This window comes from Protopterus annectens, chromosome 1.part1 (genome assembly GCF_019279795.1).
Source record: "Protopterus annectens isolate FY-2018-M chromosome 1.part1, PAN1.0, whole genome shotgun sequence".
NCBI lineage: Eukaryota > Metazoa > Chordata > Ceratodontiformes > Protopteridae > Protopterus > Protopterus annectens.
Window position 1 is genome coordinate 539,681,394 of NC_056726.1, and position 14,550 is coordinate 539,695,943.

The following is a 14,550-nucleotide window of genomic DNA, read 5'->3' on the forward strand; positions in this document are numbered from 1 at the left end:
TTTGATCCTTGGTGCTGCCCTCACACTCCTCCTCCTCTTCTTCATCACCAATGTCATCCTACAAACCACCATCCTATGCTGCCTAACTACACTTTCCCCTGCAACCACTTTACAGTCTCCAATCTCCTTCAGACTGGCCCTTTTACATAAGATATAATCCACCTGTGTGCATCTTCCTCCCCTCTTGTATGTCACCCTATGCTCCTCCTTCTTGTTAAAATACGAATTCACCACAGCCATGTCCATCCTTTTCACAAAATCCACTACCATCTGACCTTCTGTATTCCTTTGCTTAACACCATACCTACCCATCACTTCCTCATCCCCTCTGTTCCCTTCACCAACATGCCAATTGATATCTGCTCCAATCACCAGTCTCTCACCCTTGAGTACAGTCATCACCACTTTATCCAACTCACTCCAAAATTTTTCTTTCTCATCCATCGCACACCCAACTTGTGGAGCATATGCACTAATAAATTTATAAATAGATACTAATAAAAAAGCTAATAAAGTCAAGGTGAACCGAGCAGTTGAGAATACACAGGTAACAATGCCTGAAACTGGACATTTTGAAACACCCAAATTAGAAGCTAACTTAAAGGAAAGTACCAGTGACATGGCTGCAATTACACCAACGACCCATAGGGAAACAACTCTGGATGTTAACTCCCTGATTTTAAGTCAGGAAGAACATAATTCTAATAAAGAAAATGGAACTGAAGCATCCACATCTAAAGAAGATAGTTCTCATATGGAAACTACTTCAGTAGCCACTAGACCCAAAGAAGGGGTTCAGCACTTACCTATTTTACAAAACCTCCCTTTTTTTCTTACAAAGCAGCAACATATGCATGCTGACATCAAACAGCAGGGAAAGGAAAAAAACGCAAAGTGCTATAATTAAAGAAAATGTGACTGATTCCTTGGTTTTCAACATCTATAAGAGTGCGCTAACAGAGACACAGATTTCAGTCTTAGAGAAGAGTCTTTCCTTTATCCCCTCCATTAGATCACCGCTAAATGAATTTGTGACAGACATGAAATGTTTTGGGAGGAATATCACCCTCAAGCACATTTTTGGCAACAATAAGGAACAAGTTAATCTTTATAAAAAACCAAACACTTTCGTGCCACTATGCCATCCTATGGTGGATACGTTTATTCAGCTTTGTGAAGAAGAGGTGGCAATGCATAGGTCACAATCTAACAGTAATCAATTCCATAAGCTGACCAAAAGTGAATACCAAGCACTCTAGGAATTGATGGGGAGAAAAGACATTGCATTAAACCAGCAGTGTTAATGGATTCTGAGTTCTATAGCACCAAGTTGAGAGACTTATTAAGTAATAGAGGGACTTATCAAAAACTGAATAAGATAGATCTGATGAGACTGATTAATGGTATGTGTGACACAGTATATGATCTCCTTATGACTAGGAGTATTACGAAGGAGCTTTAAGACTATTTCAATATAGCCCATCCTGTAGCACCAACCATTAAGTGGACTGAGAAAAATACATAAGAACTCAGAGGATCCACTTATGCAGCCCATTGTTTTGTGAAGGGGCTGGCTGACTGAGTCACTATTAGTGTTCTTGGAAGCTGAATTAAAGAAGGTCCTATCAAAGGCTAACACAGTTCTAAGGGACATAGCACACTTCTTAAATTTCTTGTTTGAGAATATGGAAATGAGAACCCAGGAAGAAGGATTATTATTAGTCACACTGGATGTGCAAAGTCTTTTTACGGCCATCCCAAATAATTATGGAATTGAAGCCGTCAGGAGATTTGCTGGCAGTGACGTTTTGGATGTTAATCTCCTTTGTACTCTGTTAGAACTAGTACTGGAGAACACCATCTTCCTATATTGTGACACGCAGTATTGGCAAAAATGAGGGGTTGCCATGGGCACCCCATGTGCCAACAGTTATTCGAATATAGTCTTGGCACAATGAGAGAAAGAATGGGATCTAGACGTATGCAACTTATGGAAAGATCAGGTAATTTTCTATATGAGATTGGTGGGTGATGTCTTTCTCCTATGGAAAGGAGATGTCACTAGTCTATGGGAATTTATCACATTTCTCTCTCACACAACCAGTTTTTTGAGATTTGACTTAAAATTCTCCAATAGGGAGATAGAGTTCCTTGATGTGAAACTTTGCCTGACCCCGGGTAAAGGGATAAAAACCATGATCTTCAGGAAACCTACATGGCAAAACCATTTGCTACATTACACCAGCATGCACCCAAGGCACATCTTTCGGAATTTAGTAGGAAACCAGGTCACACGTATCTCCAAATTATGTTCTAAGGATGACATCTTCTTAAAAGAAAAAGAAACTCTTGTGAACACCCTTAAGAGAAGAGTATAGAAGGAAGAAGATACCAGAATGAGTAGAGAGGAAGCCATGCATAATATCCCAGTCTGTGTTCTAAATGGATTAAGACAGGAATTAGTTGCACTCCTGGATATTCTTTTTGACTATAGCCTAAGGACTGGCTTTGTCCCTGCTTAATGAAAAACAGCAACTGTCATCCCGTTACATAAAGGAGGTGCCCCCACAGACCCTGGGAACTATAGACCCAAAGTCTAACTAGCCTTATCTGCAAGACTATGGAAAAAAGCATCATGGATATTATGAACAAAGATATAGGAAATCTCCAAACATTTAACCTGACCCAGTTTTGCTTTGTTAAAGGAAGATTGTGCCTGGTGAACTTGGTTGACTTCTTTGAGACAGTCACCGAAGCCCTGGATAAAGGTAAATCAGTGCATATGGCCTTCCTGAACTTGGCCAAGGCCTTTGACACTATTTCCCACTCAGGCATCATTGATAAACTCACCTAGCTGGAGATCAACCTGTATATTGTCAGGTGGGTTGCAAACTGGCTCACTGAGAACACACACAGTCAAAATACGGGGCTCAACCTCCACCAGCAGACCCATAACCAGTGGTGTTCCAGAGGGGAACCCTACTGTTTGGAATCTACTTCTCGGATGTAGAGGCAGAAACAGAAGACCTATGGCTGACAAAGTTGGCTGATGATTCATTGAGTCCCCATACGATGTCAACATCTTTCAAGAGGGACTTAGACAAATGACTGGTGTCAAAGTCATGGGCTTAAACTAAATGTAAAAAAATGCATCATCATCACCCCCTTTGGCGAGGGAGATGTCCCTGCAGATTACCACATTAATAACAACACCCTAATCACACAATCAGTGGTGAGAGATTTGGGCACATAGGTTGACAGCAACCTTTCCTTTGACCACCATGTCTCCACCGTGGTAAGAAGGGCTTTCTACATTGCCCATCTCATAAGTAAGGATATTTCTTCCAGAACAAAATAACTTATAACCATTCTGTACTCTTCTCTCATCAGGCCAATAATAGTGTACAATGCTCCCTTTGGTATTTACCTTCTGGGTCATCATACTGTCTAATTTCAAGGTTGTTTATCGTGTTGGTGACCAGGTTACCTTATTTATGTACCTTACCAGACACCTGCAGCAACTAGAGAGACCTTAAAGGTTTCTCATAAAGAAAATTCAGGGTCTCCAGCATATGTCATACAGAAATCACTGTCACTATACACTGTGTTATACAGACTACTCAGGGGTGATCTGTGCCTTGCATATAAAGCAATTGCAGATCCTTCTCTAATGAAAATGCTGCACATTTGTAAGTCAAATGGTTCACGATGCACTTGCCCTAGGGACCTCAATCTAGTATGTGACATCAACACAACAGCACTTGCTGGAGAGACAGATATGTCTCACAGAGGATACTGCTCCTCTGGAATAAACATCCAGTTCAGGTGAAACTGAGCTACTTGTTGACCCTATTTAATCCAATTTGGATGATTGGATGGGTAACCATAAATTCACCCCGGGAGTGTCACCTGTGTCCATCTTGGATAGGGCAGTAGTTGTTGATTTAGTTCTATTTGATGTATTGATATTCTAGGGAACAGAGGTTAGGCTGTACTTGGCTAGGCTTATAAGGGCCCTAGGGCCACTAGCCTAGTAATCTCCTATGATCCTATAAGTCACTTGTTTAATTACTGGAGTATAGGCTAGACTTATTTTTTCTAATTTCTAGTTATTTATTATTTATTATTGTAGTTGCTCTGTAGTCCATTTTTGGCTTGGTGTATCACTGAGATGCGTTAAACAACAGACACTGCTTCTACAGTGACTCCACTCTCCACGGGTTTGTCACCCCTCTGACACAGCAGAATTCGGACAGTATTACACCTTCACTGTTTTACCTGTACACTGAATTAAAGCACCTCTGTCAAGCTGCATCACAGATATACTTCCTGTTCCTGGTAATATCAGACCACTGCAGCTCACTGTTTGCATCATATTTTTAATGTATAATTTATTTTCTCTTAATTTTATATATTTGTTTATTGGATAAACCCGTTTTGTATAAGTGGGTTTTGTATGGAGATATGGGTGCTGTGTCTTGACAAATGACCTTCTCAGAGTCACATAACAGCCAAGTGGTAAACAGAGGGGTCAAATTCAGGTCTACAGGATGAAGCCCATTAGTAGCTCATATCTTCAGTCATCTTTGATAATCTTCCAGATATATTACAATAAAATAAGTGTAATAAATTCCACATTAGGGGTAGACAACAAAGAGGGACTGCCATCCTGTTAAGAGAAGGCCTTAGTCCTCACTCTACTTAATGCAAGCTTCTTGAAGCACACAGACCATCATATTCTGGTCAGGAATGCTAAACTAATTTTAGTCTTATTTTTTATTTATTTATTAATTTTTAGATTCTTCAGGCCATTCCAAATCCATGGAACAAAATCACTTCCTGCCATAGTACTTAAAATTTATGAATGTAAGCTCATAAATATTGGTCATTGTCCTCTTAGATCAACATTGCTACCCCTCTTTCATGTGAAAGCCCAGTATAACCATCGGCTAAACACAAGTTCTTCCTTCCCAACAGCACTGGCATGAACCCTTCTCCCTGACTAAGTAGCAGCAGGACGTTCATTTCCTCATATGTAAGAGAGGTTCAAGTCCTCTAGCTGCTCTTCTCTGTAAGAAGGAAGTTGGGACTCACCCCTACTGTCAATAGCATTGGGTATTTCCCCCTTCTGCTCCAACAACAACCCCTATGATGGGGTATGTAACATCAGCTTCTTATGAAGTTGCCTGTTATGTACAATAGACTGAGGAAGTGACTGTATAAAACCAGATTGCTGTATGGCAGTACAGAACTGCCTATTCCTCTTTGTGCACACAGCCTGGCTATCCATCAGCATTTTCTGCAGTGGCTGTCAACCAGAGGGATAACACCTAGTAAAGCATAGGATCATAAGATCATAGGAGGTTACAAGGCTAACGGCCCTGGGGCCCTTACAAGCCTAGCCAAGAGTTTATCCCCAAATAGAAATCTCAGTCAGCACCTGTCACCCCTGTCAATGAGGGACACAGGTGGAACCCCTGGGACAAATTTATGGTTTCCCATCCACTCATCAAGGTTGCACTTGAAGAGGGTCAGCGAGGTGCTCTATTTGACGTGTATGGGAAGTCTATTCCAGAGATGGGGCAACTTCTGGGAGACAAACCTGTCTCTCCAGCAGGTTTTGTTGATGTATATTAGATTCAGGGCTTTTGAGTGTGTAGTGTGTGAGGAGTTAGACTTACGGATATGGAGCATCTCTAGCAGGGCAGGGTCTGAGATTGCCTTGTAGGCAAGACACAGATCATCCCTGAGCAATCAGTATGATACAGAGTAGAATGATAGTGATTTGAGCCTGTCTGCACAGGACAGGTGTTGGAGGCCATGGATTCTCATTGTGAGATATTTCAGTGGCCTTTCCAGTTGGTGCAGATGTTTGGAGAGTTACATCCCAAACTGGGCATTATACTCAATTATTGGTCTAATGAGGGAGGAGTGCAGAGAGGTAATAACATCCTGTTTTCTGGATGCAATCCCTTTATTTATGAGATGAACCAAGTGAAAGGCTTTTCTGACCACTGCCGCTGCATGATGGTCAAAGGTGAGGTTGTTATCAACCTGAGTGCCCAGGTCTGTCACCACAAGTTGTATGCTTAGGGGATTGCCATTGATGTGGTAATCAGTAGGGGTCCACATCTGCATATGCAGATTTTTTAAGCACTGCAGTCCTCCAGGAGAAAATAAGAGACTTGAAACATAACGCATGCTGTATCAGAGTTTGCAGCCCAGTGCAGTAACAGCTGTTCCATAGTATGTTTGCCATGTTACATTGTGGGGCAGTAAATGTATTTCTACCCACTTCCCAACCCTCACTCTACACACACACACACACAATACTGTAATTCAGGATGCTGTTCTTCACCAGGATATTAGCTGATACATCCTTGTGATTATAAACCCAACAAAGATGAAGTTCTGATATGGAAGAGAACTTAAAAGAGTGCCCAAATGACAAGCCTACACAGTGCCAGTATCACACACACAGTGAGCAGTTATTCCATTCAAAAGCTTAATAGCTTTTCTAACAAAAAACAGTGGCTTAGCTAAAAGCTTAGTCAAAGGTTATCAGGCCATTAACAGTTCATACAGTCTAGCACAACCAATGCAGGTAATATCCAACAGGGATCACTGTTCACCTGAATATGTACAGGAGGGTGTTTTTTTTCCCCCTGCTTCCTCTGTGATGCCGCCTCATATTTTATTTCTTTAAACTTGCAGAGTGGCAGTGTATTTTATTGTGGATTTTCTCGAGGATGGAATTAGCTTGCCTCCTGTCAACTTGTAGTGGGTCCTGAAGTCGGATTTGGAGTCTGCTACTTTCACAGTGTGGGGTCTGTCAGTGAGCCAGTTGGCAACCCATCTTGTGACATAGGGATTTATACCTAGTTTAGTGAGTTTATCTATAATTCCAGAGTGGGGGATGGTGTCAAAAGCCTTGGCAAGATCTAGATAGGCTGTGTGAACCACCTTACCCTTGTCTACGGCTTTGGTGACTGCTTCAAAGAAGTTTATCAGGTTTAGGAGACATGATCTGCCTTTTACAAACCTGAACTGGGTGGGATCCAGAGTTTGGAGATTACCAATATCTTTGTTTATAAGTTCCATGATGATACGTTCCATGGCCTTGCAGACCAGACTCATCAGGCTAATGGGGCGGTAGTTCCCGGGGTCCGTGGTGGCTCCCCCCTTGTGGAGTGATATAACCGTTGCTGTGCACCATTCAGCAGGCACAAAGCCTGAGGTGAGGCTATGATTGAACATGGTACTTAGGTGGGGTGCCAGTTCGTTCTGTAGTTCGTGTAGAACGCAGCCTGGGATGTTGTCTGGTCCCATGGATGCTATGTTCTTGGCTTTGGAGAGTGTGGTTTTTACCTGTGCAGCCATGATTACAGGAACTTTGTATTCTTCCAGTATAGAGATGGGCTCTTTAGGGGGTGAGAGGGGGGTAAAGTTAGCACTGAACCTATCTGCCAGGATGTTGGCAATATCAGTTGGGTCTGTATATTTAGTGCCATTGTGCTGTAACTCAAAGCAGATCTGAGTGTTGCCATTGAGATTCTTGACATACCTATTGAATGCTTTGTGGTTGTCTTTAGAATCAGTGGCGATTTTGTTTTTGTAACTAGCTTTGGAGGATTTTATCAGGGATCGCAGCTTCTTACTGAGGCTGACCAGGGAGCTCCTCCACTCGTGTGATTTTACTCTCTTTTGCAAGAGTTTCTTCCTTCTGTTGTACAGTTTGCTTATGGCAGGGGACCACCAGATTGCCTTCCTTTTTTTGGAGGATAGCATCTTGGTTCTGTTTGGGATAGCACGATCCATGCACTCATGTAAGTGCTTATAAAGTGCAATTGTGTAGGATTCAGTAGTCGTAACTGTATTGTCCATCTGCATGGGTGTCATGAAGTTCACCACTTCTGTCTTAAGAAGCATGAAGTTGGCTTTGGAGAAATATTTTACCATGGTTTCCTTAATGGCGGGTGGAGGCAGGATGTGGATATCTAGGGTAATTAGCTTATGGTCGGAGCGGACCAATGAGGCATTGAATTCAGGTGTGGAACAATGGTCACTCATATTGGTAATGACTAGATCCAGGATATTGTTGTCCCTGGTGGGGGTGTGGATAAGTTGATCCAGGGCATTGGAGTTTATGAATTCCAGAAAGCATTGAGTGAAGGAGTTGGTACATGAGTAGTTTTCCCAGTTAATGGTGGGATAATTGAAATCGCCCATTATTAGGGTGTTTGGTTGAACCCTAATATTTTCCAGTACATCAAGAAAAGAGGAGTGGGAATCCTGGGGCATGGTGGGTGATCTGTAGCAAGCTACAATTTGGATTGCAGTTTTGCCCAGAGTTAGTTGCACTTGAATAACCTCGGCTGCATTATGCTGAGCAACTAGCCTGGAGGTGTGGATATCCTTAATGAATATGGACACACCTCCGCCTTTGGTGTTCCGGTCCAGGTTACATGGCCGAAAAGTGTGGTATGAGTTATAGCCTGGTAGTGCAGAGGTGCTCTCTGGAGCCTTGAACCAGGTCTCAGTCACTGCACAGATATCGATGTTCTCCATTTTAAGGAGTGCCTCGAGTGAGTGCATTTTGAGATTTAGACTTCTAGCATTGAGTAGCCTCACCCTCAGTTTTTGCTTGCCTGTTCCTGTTACGGTGGTGAATTTGTCATTTGGACCTTGCCTAAAAAAGGCACTATATGCAGAAAGCCCCTTAGTACTGGATCAGATGATGCTTTATATGCTAGGCACAGATCACCTGTCAGTTGTTTGTGAGACATTAGAATAAAGATAAGGCTTTTTAGTCAGTCTGCATATTCCATGTGGTTTATGTCTTGTATCCTTTTTGTAAGGAACTTCTGGGGGCATTCCATTTGTTGCATATTCCTGGTAAGGTACACACAGAAGAAGCATTGTATTTTATTTTGTGATTGGTCTAATGTGTGTTAAATGCAGAAGAATAATGATATATTTGAACCTGGATGTCATACACTTGCTAATGAGTTGTGCAATATAGAATGATTTCTTTACAACAGTAGAAACATGATGATCAAAGGCCAGGTCACTGTGTACATACGCAGCCAAGTCTGTAACCACTGGGGCTACTCTTAGGGGTATATTGTCTACTTGTTAATTCCAGGGGATGCCAACTTTCCCAAGTATATACTATGCATTTTTAGCATTTGGTTTTAGACCATGTCTTTGGCAGCAATTATTAGTATGCAAAAAACCCTCTTGGAGGATATTATTGCCTTTGGAGAACCCTATATTAACACAGAGCTCACAGTCATATGCAAACATGATCAAGTAGAGGCCTTTAATGATAACTTTGACTTCTGAAAAGTAGATACCAAAAAGGAGTGTACCCAGCACTGAGCCCTGAGGGACTCCACTGGTGACTGGCCTTTTTGTGGAAGTAGAGTCCCCTAGCTTTACTTCCTGTGTCCTATGTGTAAGCCAGTTGGCAATTGAAAGGGTGAGATAGCGTTTACTTCTAGTTTTGTGAATTTATTGACACTACCCAAATGAGAAATAGTGTTGAATGGCTTGGCCAGGTCAAGATAGACAGTGTATACCATTTTGCCCTTCTCCATAGCTTTTGGTTACTTTCTCGAATAAGCCCACCAAGTTGAGTAAGCATGATCTGTCCTTGAGAAATCCAGACTGTGTTGGATCCAATGTCTGAATATTGCTTATGTTCTTATTCAATATTTATATGATAATTCTTTCCATGGCCTTGCATATGAGCCTAGTCAGACTTAAAGGTCTGTAACTACACAGGTCAGTAGATGGCTCACCCTTGTACAGAGGGATAACTGTTGTATTCCTCCATTTGCTAGGCAAAAAAACAGTTTGGAGTCTAAGGTTAAATAAGGATCCTAAAATGTTAGATAGGTAATGTTTCATGCTATTCAGTAGGCAACTTGGGTACTATCAGGGCCCACAGATGTAATATTTTTTGCTTTTGAAGAGCGCATTGAGGACTTGTTCACTAGTGATAGCCAGGGGACTTGGTTGAGGGTATCTGTTTAGAAGTTTTGGGCAGACAGTGAGGTGAAATTGGAGCTAAGTTTGTCAGTTAGTAGATTTGCTATATTCTCTGGCTCTGTATAGGTTACTTAGTTTACAATTAGTTCAACACTCTGTTGTGTGTTACCTTTGAGGTTGCATAGATAGCTAAAGAAGGCTTTATGGTTGTTCTTCATCTGTCAGGGTGTCTTTACCTCAAATTTGACTTTGGTGAATTTAAAAAGATGCCTGAGTTGCTTATTTAATTTGATCATTTTTTTTTTGCCTTGCTGGGCATTGCATTTCCTAGTCTTGAGTATTACTCACTCCTGCTACACCTTCAGACCTGATGGAAATTACAGTGGTATTTCCATATTTGTTAAAGACCAAACTACCTCCAGGCAGATTCCTAGAGACCACAAGCCAAACTTACTGAGATAAAAATAAAACCAAGTATGAGATCATAGCATGTTACAGGATCACCTTGATGTCCTCTGAAAACCATTCTTCCTTCCTAAATGTACTGGATGAACTTCAAATAAACAGGAACTCCATTATTCTGGGAGACTTTAACTACCTGCCAATACACTAGGATACCTACCACCTTAACTATAGGTTATATCCCCCAAATCCTTAAATTCATAAACAAAAACTCTATGGACTAAATAGTCAATGAACCTACAACAGGACAAAATATTCTGGACCTGGCCTTACAAATGCAGTATCCCTATGCACTATTCCACTGGTGTACTCTTCCCTGGTTAAGTTTGACCACATACTAGTAAGCTTCACCTTCAAAATCCTCAAACCATCAGATGCAACTATCACATTATTTAAAGACTTCAAATGTACTAACCTCCTTCAGTTCCATGAGGAAGTCGCCAAACTCAAGTATGAATGTAACCCCAAAATGTTGATGTGGTTACTAGTTATGCAAATAGTTTCTACACTCATCGAGATAAATTTATTAACCTGACAGTTTCCATCAGAACTAAACAAAACAGGAAGTTTAAGAACAAACCAGAATGGTGATCCACATGCACAAATAAACAATACAACAAAAGAAAAAAGCTTCTTAGAACATATAGCAAAACTAAAGACCGACAAATCTAAGTCAACACCCAAAAATTATCAAAGGTACTGAAAAACACTCAAGAAAACAAAGACACCCCTTGAATTTTGACTGGCATCAGAAGCTAGAGATAATTGGAAATACATCTTTACTTCTGTCATTACATTAAGAAACAACACCCAGTATTCCTCTGAACTTATTTGAAATGACACTACTTACTCAAATCCAGTGGACATTGCAAATATATTAGCAAAAAATTCATTGCCAATTTCACATCCAAGATGATTATAGAAAATCCACATATCTGAAAAGATCTGAAACTCCCTAATATCCTTAAAGAACACTAGCTAAATACTTACCAAAACAAAAAAGTAAATACTCAATGGACCTGATAACATACCTGTCTGCCTGCTGAAGAGCACTAAACCTGCACGGGTGGACCCACTCCTATAACTATTCAACCTGAACTTAACCACTTGCTTTGACCTTGTAAAATCCCCAGGAATAGATGGTATTCCCATGGACGTTTGGAAACTAGGAGGGAAAAAAAGTTATAAAGATCTGGAAGACTTTGTTTAACAGTGTTCCAAAAGGAGGGGAAGCACCAATATCCTGGAAAAAAGCTGTGGTAGTTGTAATACCTAACGATGGCAAAAATCCATCAAACCCAGTTTCATATAGGCCCATTTCGATTTTAAACCTGATTATAAAGTGTTTATGTCTGTAATAGCTAAAAGAATGGCAAAGGTGTTGCCAGCATTGATAGATATGGATCAATGTGGTTTTATGGAGTGGTGCAAATATTTTACAACATTAATAAAACAATGATGATCCAGATGGAAGCAGAATGTAGAAAATACTATTGTTGTTGATGGGACTTGATGCAGACAAAGCATTGGACAGAGTAAGCAAGGATTTTATGAGTGGGGAAATGGAAGCATTTGCATTCTCTGATAAAATAAGGTTAATTAGGAGGATACATGCAGGAACAGAGGCAAAAATGTAAGTGAGAGGTTTCCTCTCTCACAAGTTGTGTCTGAATAGAGGAACCAGGTAGGGGTGTCCTCCTTCCTCTTTTTTGTCTGATTCATGTATAGAGACACTGGCAATGAAAATTATGAACTCAGAAAATTAAGGATATAATTGGTATGGCAATAAAGAAAAGTTGGCTGTATTTGCAGATGATATTATTTTGTGCATGATAAAACCAGAAAAGGACATCTCAGTATTGTGGAACGTTTTGAGGCAGTTTCAAATCTTTTGGGATATAAATTTAATGAAGATAAAACAAAGGCCATATCTGTAAACTATGTGTCCACACAAGAATTGTTTCAGAAATACCCATATTTATGGGGAAACAATAAAATGAAGTATTTAGGAGTATGGATCAAAAAGTATGGCAGCTAAAGATATGTAGAAGGAGTATAAACAAAAGATAATATAAAACTGAGAAACTGGAAGCTCTTGATTATGGATATGGATTCCTAGATACAAACAGCAAAAATGTTTTTAGTCCTTTTAGTTTAATACACAGACCAGGTATATTTTTATCAACCTGAGAAGAAGTTGCAAACAGCAACTAATAAAGAGTTGAAGGAATTTATCTGGGAGGGAAAGAGGGTAAGTCAAGTGGGTTAAGGTGATCCTTCCAAATGAACAAGGTGGTTTAGGATTATCTGATTTGAAGGTATCTTTTAGAGCTACAACATTAATGCTCATATGCATGACACAAGCAGAAATATATAATTCAAAGTGGAAAGTGATGATGATGATTGGGGGGGGGGGTAATTCAAGAAGTAAGGAAAAAGTGGGATTTTGGATGCAGATCCTTAAAGAAAATGACACCAGCCATCCAGAATATTATATTCATAAAGTAGCAGAAAGTATTCTTAGAACAAAGCAAAGATGAGAATGGAGAAAGGAGATTTTTGCCTACAGGAATGACTGCAATTAGGGGTACAGAGAATAGACAAGACAGGATTGGAATTTACTGGAGAAAACTGGAAAAGGAACCAAGGTATTGTGAGCAAATAACTAGAGAGGGAAAGGTAGCAGAATACAAAGAGGCCAAAAAGACATTTGGACTGCAGGAAAGAGATTGCCTTCCCTATCAAGGATGTATGTCAGAGCATAGGCAAAGAGAAAGAGATAGGAGAATCCTAAGTGAAAGACCTACTCTAGTGGAGTTTTCATTTGAATCTAGAACAGAAGCTGATGTTAAAAAGGGATAATTAGTAGGACATATAAAATATTGCACAATAACTATATGAACCAATCAGAGAAGGTTAGAAAAGATTGGGAGGAGAGAATGAATAAAAAATTCACAAGGAAACAATGGGATGACATATTTATGGCTATCAAATATGCAACAAAGTCTAGCATATTTAGCATTTTGTACTTGGAAATGTTTACATAGGTATTTTTTATACCCCAAGTAGACTCCAAATAATTTTTCCTCAGGCAGATGTTAAATGTGGGAGGTGTGATGTGGAAGAAAGAGGTAACTGAGAACTTACGTTAGGGAGTGTAATGAGTTGGCACACTTTACAAATTCCCTACAGAGTACACTTTCATAAATATTGGGTGTGCAAATGGGTGTAACTAAAGAAATGATTTGTCTGAGCTGGGATACAGAATCTGAATTGCCCAGACATAGTAAGACCATGCTAAGTTTAATTCTGTTGTCTGCCAAAAAAGCAATTACTGGAAAATAGAAATCACATTCTAAACCAACTGCATTTGAAATATTGAATACTGTAACAGAGATAAAATAAATGGAAAGGGGACTTTAGAAAAGGGTAGGAGCAGATTACAAAGAAAAAAATGGAAATTGCAGTAATAATGCAAACAGAATAATGTTTTGTAGGAAGAGTGAAGTTTAAATGAGGGCAGGAATTGAGCAATTTATGAATGGTTGGGTCGATGATAGTTATACAAAAGAATGAATGTGATGTATAATGGTTGTAACTGGGAAATGCTAATATGTTTTTTTTTTTTTTTAACGTAGATATAGGTTTGAGAATGCCTAAAGTGATAATTCAGTAAAGGTGTTAAAAATGCATTTGATGATCCAGGAAACAATATTCTAAAGACAGCTGGTATAGCAGCTTGACTTTCATACTTACCTGTCAACATTCCCTGATTACTGGGTGAAACTGGCTTCTCTTTTAACTGGTGTGCAGTGAGTAATCATTTTCCAGAAATGCTCCACTGTCTCTAATTTTATTACTTTTCATTTCTGCCACAATTTTGTTAGGATCACTTCTTTCTGTTAGTATAATTGAATATCTACTAATATAGGTCTTCGCTGATTTCTCATGGCCAGGTTTTGAACATATACTCTATGTGGCCTTTTAACTGTCAAATCCTACTGTGAAACACTAGTGCAGTTGCTTATTTGTGATTTCATAAAAGTAATGCAGTCTGTTCCTTCCAGTTTCCCTGGTACAGCAGAAAATCTCAGA